Source organism: Pteronotus mesoamericanus, unplaced genomic scaffold (assembly GCF_021234165.1).
Source record: "Pteronotus mesoamericanus isolate MK-2021 breed Mesoamerican mustached bat unplaced genomic scaffold, CSHL_Meso_final scaffold_83, whole genome shotgun sequence".
Classification (NCBI taxonomy): Eukaryota; Metazoa; Chordata; class Mammalia; order Chiroptera; family Mormoopidae; genus Pteronotus; species Pteronotus mesoamericanus.
The window spans coordinates 2,511,341-2,526,803 of record NW_026555328.1 but is presented as its reverse complement, the minus strand read 5'-3'; the positions used below and the strand labels follow the sequence as shown (position 1 = coordinate 2,526,803).

Below are 15,463 nucleotides of genomic sequence, written 5' to 3'. Positions count from 1 at the left end.
GCAATCATCTTTGGCTTTTAAACTTGCTATGGAGGAGCAGGAATAGATGGAAAGTAGAGGTAGAAGATGTGGTAAGTTAATACGAGATGATTCTTAGATAATGAGAATTTAAGGCTGTTCATTTCTCTGTTAAATGTATTCATTTCCCACTCTAGTTTGTTTAAAGCCCATCAAACAAGTGCTGTGATGCCTGTTTGGTCTCCCAGCACTTATGAGGGAGTCACTTTTGGCCACTTCGTACTTAATATGAGGGTCTATGAGACTATAGACCAAATATGAGGGGGTAAATAATAACTAGATCAGCCTGATTAGAAGGGCACATTTGTGCTGAGGAGGAGTGGAATTTGAATTCCAGTTTAGATAATAAAGAAAGATAAGATTAGGGTTAGTAATGTGTTTCTGTAATGTTTTGAATGAATAAATGTGGCACCTTGAGAGCAGATGAGGAACTTGGCCTTTTTCCTGATCACAGTGTAAGGTGATGGAAAGAGCATGGGCTTTGGAGTCAGACTGTTGAGGAGTTTACTTCTCAGCCAGGTGAACTTACGCAAGATGCTTAACCTTGCTGAGCCTCGATTTCCTCATCTGTAAAATGGTGGCAATATTATCTCTGTGGTGGTGTTTTAGAAGTTAACAGATGATGAGTGCAAAGTACCTCTCCCATGATAGATGCCACATCATTAGTTGCTATTATTGAGCAATGGTGAGCCAATGAAGGTTTCTGGGGGTAGATACTGATAATAAATAATAACAGATCAGTCTTAGTGAGTTTATACTATGCCATACATTGCTTTAAGAACTCCATGTGTATTTTAATTCTCATAAAAGTCCTGTGAGAGAGATATAGTTATGATCTCCCTTTTATAGTTAAGGAAACTGAAGCACTTAGAGGTTACATAATTTGTCCAAGGTCACATAGTAAGTAGTATATTTACTTGAGTGAATGAATGTACTTAGAAGGTTTAAAGCCAGTCATTCTGACTGCAGAACATGTGCTCTTAATACCATTCTAGATTATGAAACCTTTATGAAGATTGATTTGGCAGCAGACTACAGGATAGATTTGATTTTTCAATAAGATGGAAAAAGGAAAATTTCATTTCATCTTTATCATCTTTGTTTAATAACTACTGAATGAAGATGAAATACTAGTCTTTGTAAATCATGTGAAAAAAAAATCTAGTGTCTCTTCTTCATGGCATAACCAAAAGCAAATTAACATAACTCTTAACTCATAAAAATATCGGTGTCATCTTTATTTTTTTTAGGAAAGGTATAAAAAGAGAATATATGAACTAGGTCATCTTAAGCTTGAAGTTCACAAAGGAAGCTAATTTTCTTGACATGAGACTTATGTTTCCTTACACATGCTGTTATCTTCTCTAAATATATTGCTTGTTTATTGGATTCCATTTATTCTGCTCCCCAAGCCCACAGTATTTAAATTTGGGGACAAATGGGAGGACGGTGATTTTCCTCAACAGCCCAGTGGATTCAGCTTCCTTCTTGTTGAAAGTATAGACACTAAGAAGTACAGGCATTTATTTTTCTAATTAGCTTGAATGCAGTTAAACCAAAACAATGATATCCTTTATCATCCCAATCAACACATAATAGTCCTATTTTTAGGATTTCTCTTTTCTTCCCTCCCTGTCTTCCTTTGGGAAAATGCTTTGGGATAGAAAGCAACAAACCAAAAAGCAGTAGGCAAATAAAATCAGTTCTTTTCTCTTTCCCCACCGGGGAAGGAAGGAAGAGAGAGCAAGAACCCCACCATCAAAGAGAACCGATTCTTTGGCATGTCATTCTAAAAAGCCCTGTTCCTTTGGGGCCCCTGGAGCTCTGCAGTAATTCCTCAGAGATTGTACCGTCTCCACTTTAAATATAAATATATATATAAAACTTCCCCCTGTCTCTCTCCTCCTCTCTCTCCTTTTTTTTTTTAATTTCCTATAATAAAGTTTCCTATTGGATAAAATCAGCTCCCTGATTTATGCCTGGCTCCTATTGGAAGTTCTCAGGGGCTGACATCACTTAGGAAAGCGAGGGGGTAGGGCTGCCAGATCAGTTTGTCACCACCCAGGCTCCCTAGCCTTTGGCTGGGTGCAACTTCCATTTTAGGTGTTGGATCTGAGAGAAAAAAAAGAGGGAGAGAGAGAGAAAGAAGACCAGGAAAGATCCTGAAAGGAGGAAGAGGTGGCGAAAAAATCAACTGCCTTGCTGGATTTGTCTTTCTCAACACATTGACGAAGCCTTGGGTTTCTTTCTTAAAGGACTGGTTTTTAGAAGTCCACATTTGAGGTGTGTGCCTTTTAAAAAAATTGTGTATTCAGACGGGGAAAGGAGGATAAGGCAAGTCGAATTTTTGTCTTAAGGTAACCAGAGGGAATTTAAAAATGAGAGACTGCTATGCTGAGGGGTGACTTTTAAGCAATTATTAATCTTACTTTCTACTTACTTTGGAGAATTTTATTATATTAAAAAAAAGGTAAAATATTCAAGACCCAGGAACAAACTTCTAGGTCTCTCTGATAGAGGGAGATGAATAGATTTAGAGCGGTAAGAGCAATTCCATAATTTACATTTTGGTGTGTTTTTTGATTTTATATATTTTAGTGGATTAGCTAACAAACTTGTATTTTCAGAGCCCAAACCAAAGGTTGGGTTTTTTTTGGCATGTTGCGTGTGGGTTGGGAAAGGAATTTGTTGGGGTAGGAAGCTGGTTATACATATGGTTCTTCATGCGTTTCGAAACTTTTATCCCTCCTTTTATCATTAGATTTGTGGAAGTGGAAAGTTGCGGGGAGCTTTGCAGCTTAAACGGTGGTGTTTTTTTCCCCAGAGAGTTTGAACTGCCCAGATGGCTTTCAGCCCTGCTATTCCTGGGTGGGTCCCTCTTACTTTCCAGGTGTGGTGGGTGGGAGCCTCATTCTCCTGCTAGACGTTCCCTCCCTGCTTTGCCTTATAAAAAAGAAAGCAGATGGGTCCTTGTTAACTGAATTGTAATCTCCTTTTCTTCTGAAACTACCTCAGATGGCAAAGATCTGTGGAGTTGTTGTATGTTCAATCTGTAAATATGATAATGTTTGGTTTATGAAAGGATAAGGAAATTCTAATCATGCTGTTTAGTTCACCTGAGTAAAGTGGCAGCACACCTGAAAATATTTGCAGCTTTGTACTGTCTTAATGGGCCCTGTATTAAATAAGGTTAGGCTAAGAGAAAACACTTATACAAACTTTAGTGTTTAGAATGTATTTGAGAAAGCACAAGGGGAATTCTTATTTTAAACCAAACTGAAAGTTCTTGGGAGGTCAGTTTTTTTGTTTGCTGTAAAATCAGAAATCTGTAAGAGCTGAAGGCCCATGACTGTGCTTTCCTATCTTATGTTTAATCTTAAGATTGTTTTGTTTTTGTAAATACATTCTTGCAGAAATACTGATTCTAGATAATTACATAGCCAACTCATCAGTAGCTGAAAACTGGGTGTTCTCTTCCTTCTCCCTTTGAAAATGTGAAATCAGTCTGAAAATTATAGCTGGATTAGATACTGCCCTTCTTGTAACAAGATGGGCCTTAATATGTAAGCTGCTCATTAGCTTTATACTGATATGTGTCTATTATCTCTGACTTTTGTGCTTTTCCCACTCAATTCTTTTCAGACTAGAACACTTCCTTCTATTTCTTTTCTAGAACTGGGAGTATGTCTTGCAGGATGATTTCATCCTTATGAGGTTGTGGCTTCATAGGAAACAACTTTGTTCCTCCGTTTGATATAATCTGTGCAAGGGCTATAGTAAGATTTTTAATGTCTGGATCTCATAATTATAGCAAGTGCAGTTAAAAAGAAAAAAAGACAACGTATACAGTTTGTTGGGCTGTAATTCTTATTTAATATTTTCCAATATTTCTTTCAAGTGTTCTTTCTGTCTTGACTCCAGCCTAGGGAGGTTTCTTGGTGGATCTTTGAAGGGTTGGTCATATTGCTGCCAGAGTGTCGGTTTCCCATTCAACCTTTAGGGGGAGGGATGAGGGAATCTGAAGGAGTACAAAGGCAGTTTGAAAATAGGTTCTGGATGACTGAATGGTGGTGATTTGGGTCCAGATTTAAATACTGGGCTTTGTGTAGCTGCAACGAGCATCCTAGTCCAGGACTATTTCCACGAACTGAGGCATTGTTTTGACTGGTATGTACTATAGAGCCTTTTGGATGATCAAATGAAAGATTCTCTTTTACCTTACCTCTGCTAGTTCTTTCAGGAAATGTAATAAGGGGTGCAAATAAGTAAATCTTCTAATTTTTGTTTTGCTCCTCATTTTGGTTTTAGAATAAAAAAATGACAAGCAAGTATTAGTTGTGTAGATTTTTCTCTCCTTGTTTGACTCCTGTATACTGTTGGTTTCTTTGTTATGTGACTAAGGTATGGTCTGTGTTCCAGGTGGGGGTCTCTTGTGGGTGGTTAGAGTTCCACTGCTTTTCTTAGGGTTTTCAGTTATGGAGAGTCAAGAGGGGCTAGAACATGTTCTTTCAGCTCGTATAAAAATTAAGACTATTGGAAATCTAAAAAAAAGAAAAGCTCCCAGTAATTGAAATTCATCCTTAGGTTCATGAGGCAGTTGTTGCTCTCTATGGATGGGTGCAAATAAATTAAGCAGAGATCACTACTCAAATGAATAACAAAATGATTAACTCTATATAATTTATTGCTTTCTATTTTGGTACCTGATGGTCCTTTTACTGCCAGCCCCTCTCCCTCTTTTTTTCGCTTGGTTTGCTAAGCATTTTGCATAAACTATTTATTTAATTTCCCACAGCAACTGTTTTTGTTTTGTCCTGTTTTGTTTTTTAAGAAATTTGAGCTTCAGAGAAGCTGAGGTTTGCTGAAAATCCCACTGCCCATAAGTGGCCAAGGCCAGAATTAAACCCTGGTCTGACTATCTACAAAGTCTACAGACTTAACCACTAATACACTGCCATTTTCCAGAGAGAATAGAAAAAAGACCCAGAACTAAAATAAGCCCTTGCTAGAAGCAAGGGTATTTTCATCTTGCAGAGGTTCAGCCCTTGCTTTTGATTATCAGTGAAATTACTTCTTCCAGAGAATTTTCAGGCATGTGGTTTGAAATGATATTGCCAATTTACAGGGCAGAGGCTCATAGTAGGTAGTTCAAGTGTTTATCACATTGTATTAAAATTGTCTATTTATTTTTGTCTTTCCCTCTAGGCTGAGCTGCTTGATTGTAGGTACCAGCTTATTTCTATATTCTATTCTTCACAATTATCTTAGTGTCTGGTATATACTGAGGTGCTCTGTAAGCCTTGTTTAAGTAAGGCACTTGATGGAATGATTGAAGGACTTTTCTAGGGGAGGCTGAAAGTTGAAATGGATAGCAATACCACCTAGATTAATAAAATTGCAATGTAATTTTGAAACTTACTGTAGTCTGTAGTTTCCACATTTGATGAATCTTTAAGTAAATTGTGATGCGCTTTTAAGTAAAGTTTCTGGACATATTGAAGATTTAAAATTTTAATTTTTCTTTAATTCTATTTTCTTTCTGGGCAAGAAGTTCAAAGAGTAGTATAAAAAAGTAAGGGTCCTCATCAGTTCATTCCATAACATAGGCAGCTGTTAACTTTAACCACTGAAACCTTAATGTAGCCATTTCTAGGAGAGAGGAACTAGTTACCCAGAACATATTTGGGCGGCACCAGGGAAATACTGCTTTGAGCCATGTCAGAAGGGAATGGTTTTTATACTTGTTAATAAAAACATAAAAAGCTTGGGGTGATAGTTTGAACATCAGTGTTTGAACAAAAGTGTGTTTGGATATCATTATTTTTTGTCACTGCTTCTGCCATGAACCTTCAGAAGATTTTATTCACAAAGTGTATTGGGAAGTTTTATGAGTTTAAGAACCACATTTTCATGGATAATTTAGAATAATAGTAACAAGAAACTTGCCTAAAGGAATGAATTGTACATAATCAGTATGGGATTTTCCATTCTCTCTCAAAAGGGGTTAAATGCCATTAGGAGCTGAAATAGGGATTGCTCTGCGTAAATGCAGCTGCCTTCAAGGTTTCCAATAGAGAGCATTAACCCAGCCCGGCAGAGAGATGGTAAGGCGACAGAAACAGCTGTTCTGGTTAGAACTAACTAACAGGGGGAATAAGGGTATTGATTGATTGGTGTTTAGCTACATTGTATAATGTATCTTTGGAAGTAATTTTTCCCCCTATTTTTACTTGGAATTGCATGTTGTTGACTATTAAATATTAAGCATTGAGATCACGGCCCACAGTTGCTATTCCGGTTCAGGTACAGTGTTCCACATTTTTAGAGCCACTTCTCCAGTGAGTGCCTCAGTCTGACTTGAATGGTGTGGGCAGTTTAGATCAGGAATGTAGTGGGGACACTGTAAGGATCCAGAGTTTTCTTTTTTTGAGGCCGCCTTTGCTGGCCAACAGGTAATTTGTTCACTACTTTCACAAAACACGTCCCATGATATGATGATAAAAGCAACTTTTAACTTTTTATTTTGAAAAAAATTTCAAACTTACGGGAAGTTGAAAGAATAGCATGTAACTCCTTTATAGTCTTTATTCACTTAGACACCAGTTGTTAACATTTGCCACAGATGCTGTATTATTCTTTATTTTTTGATCAATATGCTGACCTAACAGGAACTTTCCAATCTGAGAGTTCCATAACTATGAAAAGGCAAGGCAGCGTATCACAGTGGTTAAGAGCATGGATGTTCAGCCAGAGCGCAGGTGTTCACCTCTTGCTCTGCCACTTACTAGTCATGTAACCTTGGGTAAATTGTTTCATTGCTCTAAGCCTTAGAGTCTTCTCTGTAAAATGAAGACAATAATAATAATGATCTTATAGGACTGCTGTGAGGATTACGTGATAGAATAAATGGGCTTCCTGCACGTATAAGCTAACTTTTTTTAATCGAGGAAAAAAGTATCTTTAGTAATAGGCAAGTCTGGGGAGTTGCGTGGGTGTGGTTATCCAAAATAAGAGTGCTGTGGGAATGGATAGATAACTTTTAATAAAGTAAAGTGAGGTGTGAGTGAGGAAAGATGAATAGGTGGCAAAGCTTGAGTGTCTTGCAGTAATCTCTTCAGAGACTTGGATGCTGTAGGAAAGAAAAAGCAATGCAAGTTTCCCTCATTGTTTTGTGTCTATAGGAGAAAAAACTCCAGCATCCCAGGGTAAACTTTAATTTTGGCAGAGAATGGATTGAAAAAGTTCAGTTTAGGTTTATTACTCTTGATTTTGAACCAGTTTTTGTTTTTTTTTTTTTTTTAACCTTGAAGTCTCACTTGTCCAACCAGGATTTTGTAGGATAACATTTCATTATGAATGGTTATACAGGAAACAATTATAGAAATGAAGGCAGTCTTTTACTGTCCCTTTTCTTGAAATAAACCTTCCACTTTTATCTTTAGGAAACATCCTCTATTTGAATCCTTATTTATGGACATTTGCAAAACTGAGACATATAGAAATTTTGAGTTACTCAGTGCTTCCTGGGAGAAGTGTGTTCCTAAGAAAGAGGTCTGCTCTTACATATGTAAAAACCAAACGTGACCTGTGGGAAATACATATGTGTTAGATGCAGCCTTGCTTGGAAACTTCTAAGTTTCTTCTAGCCTACAGTTTTCCTTCTTTTCTCCCTTTCCTTCACACTAAATAACTCATGAAACTCGTGTTTTGAATGGTATTTAAACTAATTTCTGTTGGCACTCCATAGCTTCCTGTCATAATGCCCTCACCCAGCTCTCTGCATTTTAAAACCCACATTTCTCTCTACTGATTTTCCTACATTTTCTCCTTTGTGTTTGCTTTCCTCTTCTCTGGTGTCTCCCTTTGCCTGCCCTATCTTTTTTTCCACTTGGGTTGTTCATTCTTTGTTGCTTTGCCTCACTAACAATGTGGAAAATATTTCTGATTATTATTATTATAGAATAAATTGTACTCATGTGCTAAACGTACAAGTATCAGGATACCATTTCTGGTATATTTCAATTAGATCTAGGTTAGAGTTAATTGTTGTGATCCAAGAAAATTGATCTCTTTTAGTAATTCAGATTTTGATCTTTTTGATTTTCAGATCTCATCTACATTGGCTAATTAATTACTCATTTTTGTTCATTTAACAGTAGAACAAGTGAAATTTACTTTTCTTAGAATATATATCAGTTTTGTGTATGTTTCCCATGTTGTTCTATATTGGAATACAGTCACACATTGAGAGTTTTCTGTGGATTGAATAGATTTTTGTTTTAGAGAGCATATACTTTAAGAAACCAAAATATATTCTGATGGTAGTGGACATAGGACATTGTTGTAGAAACTAGGTCAACTTTTCAATACCTTTATCAAAGCACCTACAGTTCATTGCAAGTGAACTAAATCTCATTGAAATAAAGTAGCTGGTGTATATTCAGCACACTTTTAAAATAGAGTAGTCTATTTTAAAGGAGAAGTTGGTGCCAATCTGATTTCTTTCCACCGTTTCTTTGTTGGAATGGGAGTTCTATAACCCCTCTGCTGTTCTCCCTCCATTGACTACTTTGTTAAATCAGGGCAGAGTTGTCTATTTGAATGTCTACCCTCCTGAAGGTCAGCCAAATATGCAGGTGAGGCTACAGGAGACCCCAATTGATGGGTCTAAGATAACCATTAGGAAAAAATACATAAAAACAAAAATGAAGCAAAGTTGATTTATTTTTCTAAAATTTAACTTTTTGTTTTCATTGAAAAAGTAAAACATTATTCATTCAAAAGAAATTTAAGAGTCTGCTGTGTGCCATGCACAGGAAATAAACAGTATACCAAATAGACCTCACAGAGCTTACATTCTAGTTAAGAGAGACAGGTAAATAAATAAGCAATAAATATACAATATGTTAGAGTGTGATAATACTATTGAGAAAAAAACAAAGGAGACTATGTAGCATGGTGAATAAGTGCAAGGAGGGGGAGTGAGGTTTTTTAATAGAGTGTTCAGGGAAGGCCTCCCTTATAGGTATGTTTGAGAGAGGCCTCAAAGAAATTAGGGTGGAATCATACAGATGTGAATAGAAAGTACAAAGGTCCTGAGGCTGGTTGTTACTGGTGAACAGTAGGGGTGTGGGGAATAGACCTTTCGAGAGAGGTCCAATGGGTGTGTGTTGGGGAGAACGAGAGGTTAGTATAGGACCTCAGCATGCACTATATAGTACAAAAAATGTTGTTTCCTCACTTCAGACCCTATAGACATAGCTATTAACAATTTTTGTGTATTTGTAAGGAGTTAACATCTCCATCTTTGTCTCACTGCAGAAGTTCATGTGAATATAGTCAGCAAATAATTTGCAGAGTAACAGATTTTGCATAGGTTAATGACCCTTGTCTTGGAGAATAATAGTAGGGCAATTACTTAGAATAAGTTTGTATGTATTTGGGAAGTGAGATCAAAATTTTTTTCCCTAGAGAAATGTATTTCTCCATCTTATCTACATGGTCAATTTTCTGTGAACAGGAGAAGTAACAATCTAGATCTGGTACAGTTTCCTTTTGAGTACTCTTGTTGGTTTCGTTGATGTGCTTTTGACCAAATATTATGCCTGCCTTACTTATCTGCTGCATTTCCTTTGTTTATTTGACAAAAACTCCTGGTTCCTGAAAGCCCTAATCTTGGGATTTAATGGCTTTCAGGGATTACTTTATAGGTCACCATATCCATATTTCTTTCTGCTTGTTGGGGGAGATGATCATTCCTGATAACTAGCTGTATATCTGTTTTCCTTTTCCATGAGTATGTTTAAGCAGTAAGGGTTATTAAAGCATATATTGCCTTTAATAACTACTTGGCCTCATCAACTTTGGTGGGATTGAGGAAGAAGCACCAACTAGTAATGGTCTGTGGTAACCCTGTATGGAAAAGTAAAAGGATTTTCGAATAACAGAGTACTTGTATCTTGATTCATGCATTCTTTCTTTCCCCTCTCTAGATTTCTTGTTTAGCTAGTCTTTCCCTCAGAGAAGGAGGTGAAGAAGTCTGTCTCTCTGTCTCTGCCTGTCTCTGTCTCTCTCGTTTAGAGTTTAGCGCCCTGGAACTTGACCTCTGTTCTTCGCTTTAATTATACCTATCTAGTTGTCATCCTGTTTCTTAATGTTATCCTTTGGAGGTGACCTCAGTCATGTCACTACCCCCCATCCTTTCATTTCCTTTTCCTTTGGTCAGGTAACTGTATCATCCTGCATAGGAAATATTCTAGGCAATCACAGATTCCCCCATATTTTGAAGTTGCTCTAAGATAATTGCTTGATATGCATTACGTCAACATTTATAGGTGTTCGTAGTTGTCTTGAAGGTATCTTTTTCAATGCCATTCTTCTTTTCCAAATCTTTAGTAACACATGCTACCTTGTGGAAATACTTCTCTTTATGGTTTTTCTAAAAATGTTTTGCTATTCTTGCTCTTACTCAAACCAGAATTTAAAGTGACTTGTTTGGATAAGTGTCAGGAGTAACACTTGAAATCAGAGATTTTGGTTATTTCTATTATATTGTCAACTGGGCTAGAATTATCTAGGATCATAAATTTAGGACTTAGATTTAGGACTTTGGGACTTTTTTTGGGATGGAATACTAGACCAATTTTGAAAATGTGGCACGGCTCTTTGTTACTTGCAGGAAAGTGTGTTTAACTTGTTTTAAGAACAATCTTTTTGTCCAATATGCAATGTATATAAGGATATCCTCCAGTGTAGCAACCCAGGATTCCAAAGAAGGGAGACGATTCTTTCTAGGTTCTGAGTCTAGAATATAGGATTTAGGATTGTGTCATTCCATCTATCCTTATATTTAAATCCATGCTTTCAAAGTACCTCTCATTCAGATTGAATAATTATGTGAGCTGTCTGGTGAACAGTAAAGCAGACCCAAGTAATGTATTTTATAACCAGTGCCTTTTTTAAAAAAGATTTTATTTTTTAGAGAGAGGGGGAGGGAAGAAGAAAGAGAGGGAGAGAAACCCCAATGTGAGAGAGAAACATTGATCAGATGCCTCTCATATGCACCCTGCCTAGGGACTGAACCTGCCACCCAGGCATGTGCCTGGCCTGGGAATCAAACCAGTGACCTTTGGCTTTGTGGGATGATGCCCAATCAGCTGGGATGAAGAACCAGTCAGTCTTCAGTGCCCTTTTTGCAAGAGGGATGTGGTGAGAGGGTTGTCACAGATAGGCCAGTACAGTGGTTCCCAATAGCTTACATCAGAGTCACTTTGAAGACATTTTAAAAATACGAATTTCTAGGCAATCTCTCCAGAAATTGACATATGGGGGATGGAGAGGTAGACTTGGGGGACTGTATTTAAAAAAAAAAAAATTTTCCAGGTTTGTCTGATCATTCAGGTTTGAGGACTACAAAATCTGAACATTTGTGGTAAGTTACGTACCTATGTGATTTCTCAGGTGGATGGTCATTTAATTAGTGTGAGAAGTAGAGAAGACTAGCTTGTGGTAGTGGACATGGTGAACAGTTGGCTAATTTCAAGTTTTCTAACATGGTATCCTGTATTTTGTAATCACAGATCTCCACCTGATTTGGGGGTTATGCTAGCACTTAGCATGTTATGGAGAACTGGCCCTTCTCCATTTTGAAATTGTGGAGCAAATTCAGAAGAGGATGTTAACATTGAAACTCAACCGGACAATTTGTTTAAAACTCAGCAGGAAGGGCTAATGTTACTTCCTGTCTGAAAAGGAAGTGCTGGCTTCCTTCCCTTCCTCCTTGGCTGACTCTGGTCAACTCAGAATATAGGCGGGGGAGGGGCTGATCACATTAATAATTTTAATGGCCACTCATGCCTTGAGAAATTGGGTTACTAGTGTGGAAACATAATGTTCCCTCCTTTTCTTATTTGAAACACAGAGAAGGGTGCTGTGTGGGCCTCCTGTCTCCTTGCCGTACAGTCTAGGAAACCTTCCAATCTACCAGATACCATTTTACATTCAACCTTATACCTCCCCTGTATTTTCTGACATTTGAAAATAGATCAAGGAGTTGTAGAGAAGAAACTGAATTCCTTTTGACAGTGAGGGGTAGGTTGTGGAAAGAACATAATTGGGCAGAGGGGAGTGGATGACAAAGGTTTCTTATTTTTAAATTGAGCCAAGAAAGCATTCCTTCTGAGTGGGGCCAGTTGGCACTCTTCCTGCTATTTTAGTCCAGGCTTCTCCTTCCTACTGGCCCGTCAATTGTATTAAGTGTTTGATGTGAGTTTGAACTGTGTTCTCTGGAGTTGGGGGGAGGGAGAGTGGTGGAAACAGCTGGTGCCTTCATCAAGCTATCTCAATTACGCTTCTTTTTGGAGTGTGGCTTTTTCAGAGTGTGGCCGGTGGGGGATGGTGGGTGGTGGAGGGATTGGATGTGTGTTAGCCAAGCCCTGGTAACTATCATGTACTAGGATTGGATTCTCAGGCACTCCTGAGAATCCATTTCTATGCGGGATGCTGGCTAGTTGGAATGTAGCTAAACCTTTCCCAATCACATTCTTTTCTCTGTCTCCCCTTCCCTTAGTTCTTTCAGCCTGGGTGTGATTTGGTGAGAAAGGGGTTTGTGGGAAGTTAGATAACAAAACAAATTCATGCTTTTCTAACCACTGAGTATTCAGCTTAAGTCTTTGGGGCCCCTTCATTGACTTTCTTTTTACCCATTCATTATTATTGTGTTTTGGTGGGTTTTCCAAATATGTCTGCAAACACCTAGAGATAAAATTAGAACCAGAACCTCTGGTGAAGTCATGCTGAATTGTAACCAGTTGGCTATACTGGTCTCCTACCCTCCTCATCCCCTGGGGTGACTGTATTTCTGAGTCAGCACTCCTTTTCTGTCTCACCTTCTTGATTTGAGACAAAGAACCTATCAAGCATCCTTTTGGAGCAGAAGCATTGATTTAGGTGTGTCCAGTTCTTTGTCTTCTGGGATATGTCTTTTACATCTCTTTTTATGTACCTCAGAAAGCTCTCCAGCTAGACTCTACTATTTTTATCTGCTTTTCTCTATCCACCTCCCACTATAGTACTTCATTGACTTATTTATTTGGCCCGGGCAATGAATGAGGGAGAATCTGATAAGAATACAAACAGTTATAACTAATTTTTCAGTTCTTGAGAGAAAGGGGAGTTAGTCTGATTCAGTGCTGCATAACAGGTTTTAAAACAGTTTTTGTGTGTTTCAATGATGAACTTTGCAGTGGTTAGGCCTTACTGTTGAAGTTCAGTTCTAAAACATAGTGTTGCTAAATATTTTCTGTCTAGCCCTAGAATGGCTGACTATTGTGTATATTCTAGCCTTACCTCTTTCAACCTAGACATGGACTAATTTCTTCTCAGTTGTACTGTTTTAAACTCAGCTCCTTTTGCATCATGTACTATCTAAATCACGGTTTAGCTCAGAGTACTTCTAGTATATCCAAGAAGGGGGAAGGAGTCTAGGAGAAGGAGAGGGAGGAAAAAAGATAATAGCGTATTACTAGTTAGTTGCCTGGAATATCCCTTTGGTCAGAGAACTCACTGAACTGAACCTTGTGCTATGCTTTATGCAAGGGAAATTGAGCCTTTTGGGCAAAGAGTGTTACTTTGGATTTCAAGAATCTCTGGCTAACAGTGCTTGACTTCTGTCTGCATCTTTGCTTCTGGGGTTTGGGGCTAAGGTCCATTGGGCTTGTGCAAGATAATAGAAAAATGTATCATTTATCTCATTCTTGGAAGCAGCTGAGAACCCTTATTAGGAAGAGAGAGTTTCTTTTCTGAGGAGGTTCCAAATCTACAGCTTTTGACCCATTATAGGGGAGCGGTGAGCAAAAAAAGCTGAGGTTGCTGTCTTGAGTTCTTTGTTGCCAGGGCTACTGTGCAATTCCTAGTGGTTCTCCTCTCATTCCCTAGGAGAGTAGGGAACTTTGCACCCTGCACCTGCTGGTGCCTATATCCTGCCTCTTTGTAGGGTGGAGTCTGCTGTCTTTGTTTGTTCTCTGTGGGGCCTCTTAGAAATCAATTTTATGCTGGTGGGGAAAGAGTTTGAAAGACTTTGGAATCAGTGGAAATGAGTGATGGAGAAGGTGAGAGAGGAGGTTGTGTCCTAAAGTGGTTCTCCAGGAGGGAATATTCCATTGACTGAATTCAGGTTGGAGATCAGATTGTCATGATGAAGCTTTCTTTGAGATGCATTACATGTAGCTGAGCTGAGTATATTAACAGCAGCTTTAAAATCCTCAGTGTATGTAGTACCTCCAAAGTGAAGAAACTTGCCAAGTAGAAAACTTAAAAATTCCCTCACCCCCTCCTAACCCTTAGATCCACACACAGTATCTTTCTGCTGATTCTTAAAGGCCTGAGCTTTGTCCTATGCAGTGTTGGCTTGGGGCAGGGAGGAGGGTTGTTTTCCCGAACATGATAAGGAACTGAGCAGGGCAAAGTGGGAGCTCTGGCTGGTGATTGGTAGACAGGATGCCCTGGAATGCGGTTGGCCTGCAGCCCAGAATCCAGTACTTTGTATTTGTTTGTTTCTGGGAGACTGTGGTCTGGTGCTACTGTGACAGGAAGTGAGAAAGCTGGGAGTGGGGAAACGGAGAGGGGCGATGTCTTTGTGGTTCTCCTGTGAAATCTCTTTGTCCCTGGAGAGCAGCTCTGCTGCAGGACTCTACTGAGAAGAGAGCAGCCTTTGTGTGTCTAATGGGTCTCGGAGCATCTAGCTACTCTGAGGGATTAGGGAGTGTGAATTCTGACTGTGCCCTTTTGCATTTTAGCACCGAGTTATATAAATGGACTCAATCTTTTAGCATTGGGGATCTCCCTGAACTTTAGTGTGTATTACTATTATTTATAGACCTCTAGGAATTAGGAAAGGAATTCTAGAAGGAGATAGATATTTATATAATTTTTAAAACTGTATATATTGCAGATACCTTGTTGGGTCTGAAAGGTAATACTGAGGCTCTATAGTTTGGGTATCGTCCTTTCAGTTGGCACTCAACTACATTCAGAGCTGGAGAAACCTACCCATTCTTTGCTTTCAGTATTGAGAGGTACTGGCACATAACTAGGGAATGGTTGGTAGTTTTTCTGGGATTTTTTTCCTTCCTTTGTCTAGACTGAAATAGCACCTGTAGCACTTCTCTGTTCCTCTCCTCCTTCCTTTTTCCCGTTGTTTTGTCTTTTCCCTGCCCTCCATTCCAGCTGTGAAACGGGCATCTCTCCTCACTTTGTGGATTGGGTGGCTGAGTCCTTAAACTTCTTGCCAAGCTGGCTAGCCCCTGAGCACACACACACAAACTGGCCTTTCATTGCTGGGAAGGACAGCTGCCCTAGAGGCAGATTGCTAACATACCGCTAGAACAATCCCTCCCCTCTGTTCTGATGCTGGCTAGCACAATCTTCCCTGCTTCTAGTTCCTTCT

The 15,463-nt window shown here is 38.7% G+C and overlaps 1 protein-coding gene across 9 annotated transcripts in view; it reads left to right on the top strand.

Moving 5' to 3' along the window:
- Nucleotides 1–2,071: 2,071 nt before the first annotated feature.
- CTNND1 (catenin delta 1) overlaps nucleotides 2,072–15,463 on the top strand; it is a 47,450-nt gene continuing 34,058 nt past the window's right edge. For 8 of the 9 annotated variants that reach the window (XM_054563684.1, XM_054563683.1, XM_054563687.1 and 5 more), the window contains exon 1: nucleotides 2,072–2,301. The gene's annotated coding sequence lies outside the window, so the exon portion shown is untranslated. Of the gene's footprint in view, nucleotides 2,302–5,223; nucleotides 5,240–15,463 lie in introns of all 9 variants that reach the window. The other variant, XM_054563681.1, reaches the window with a different exon arrangement.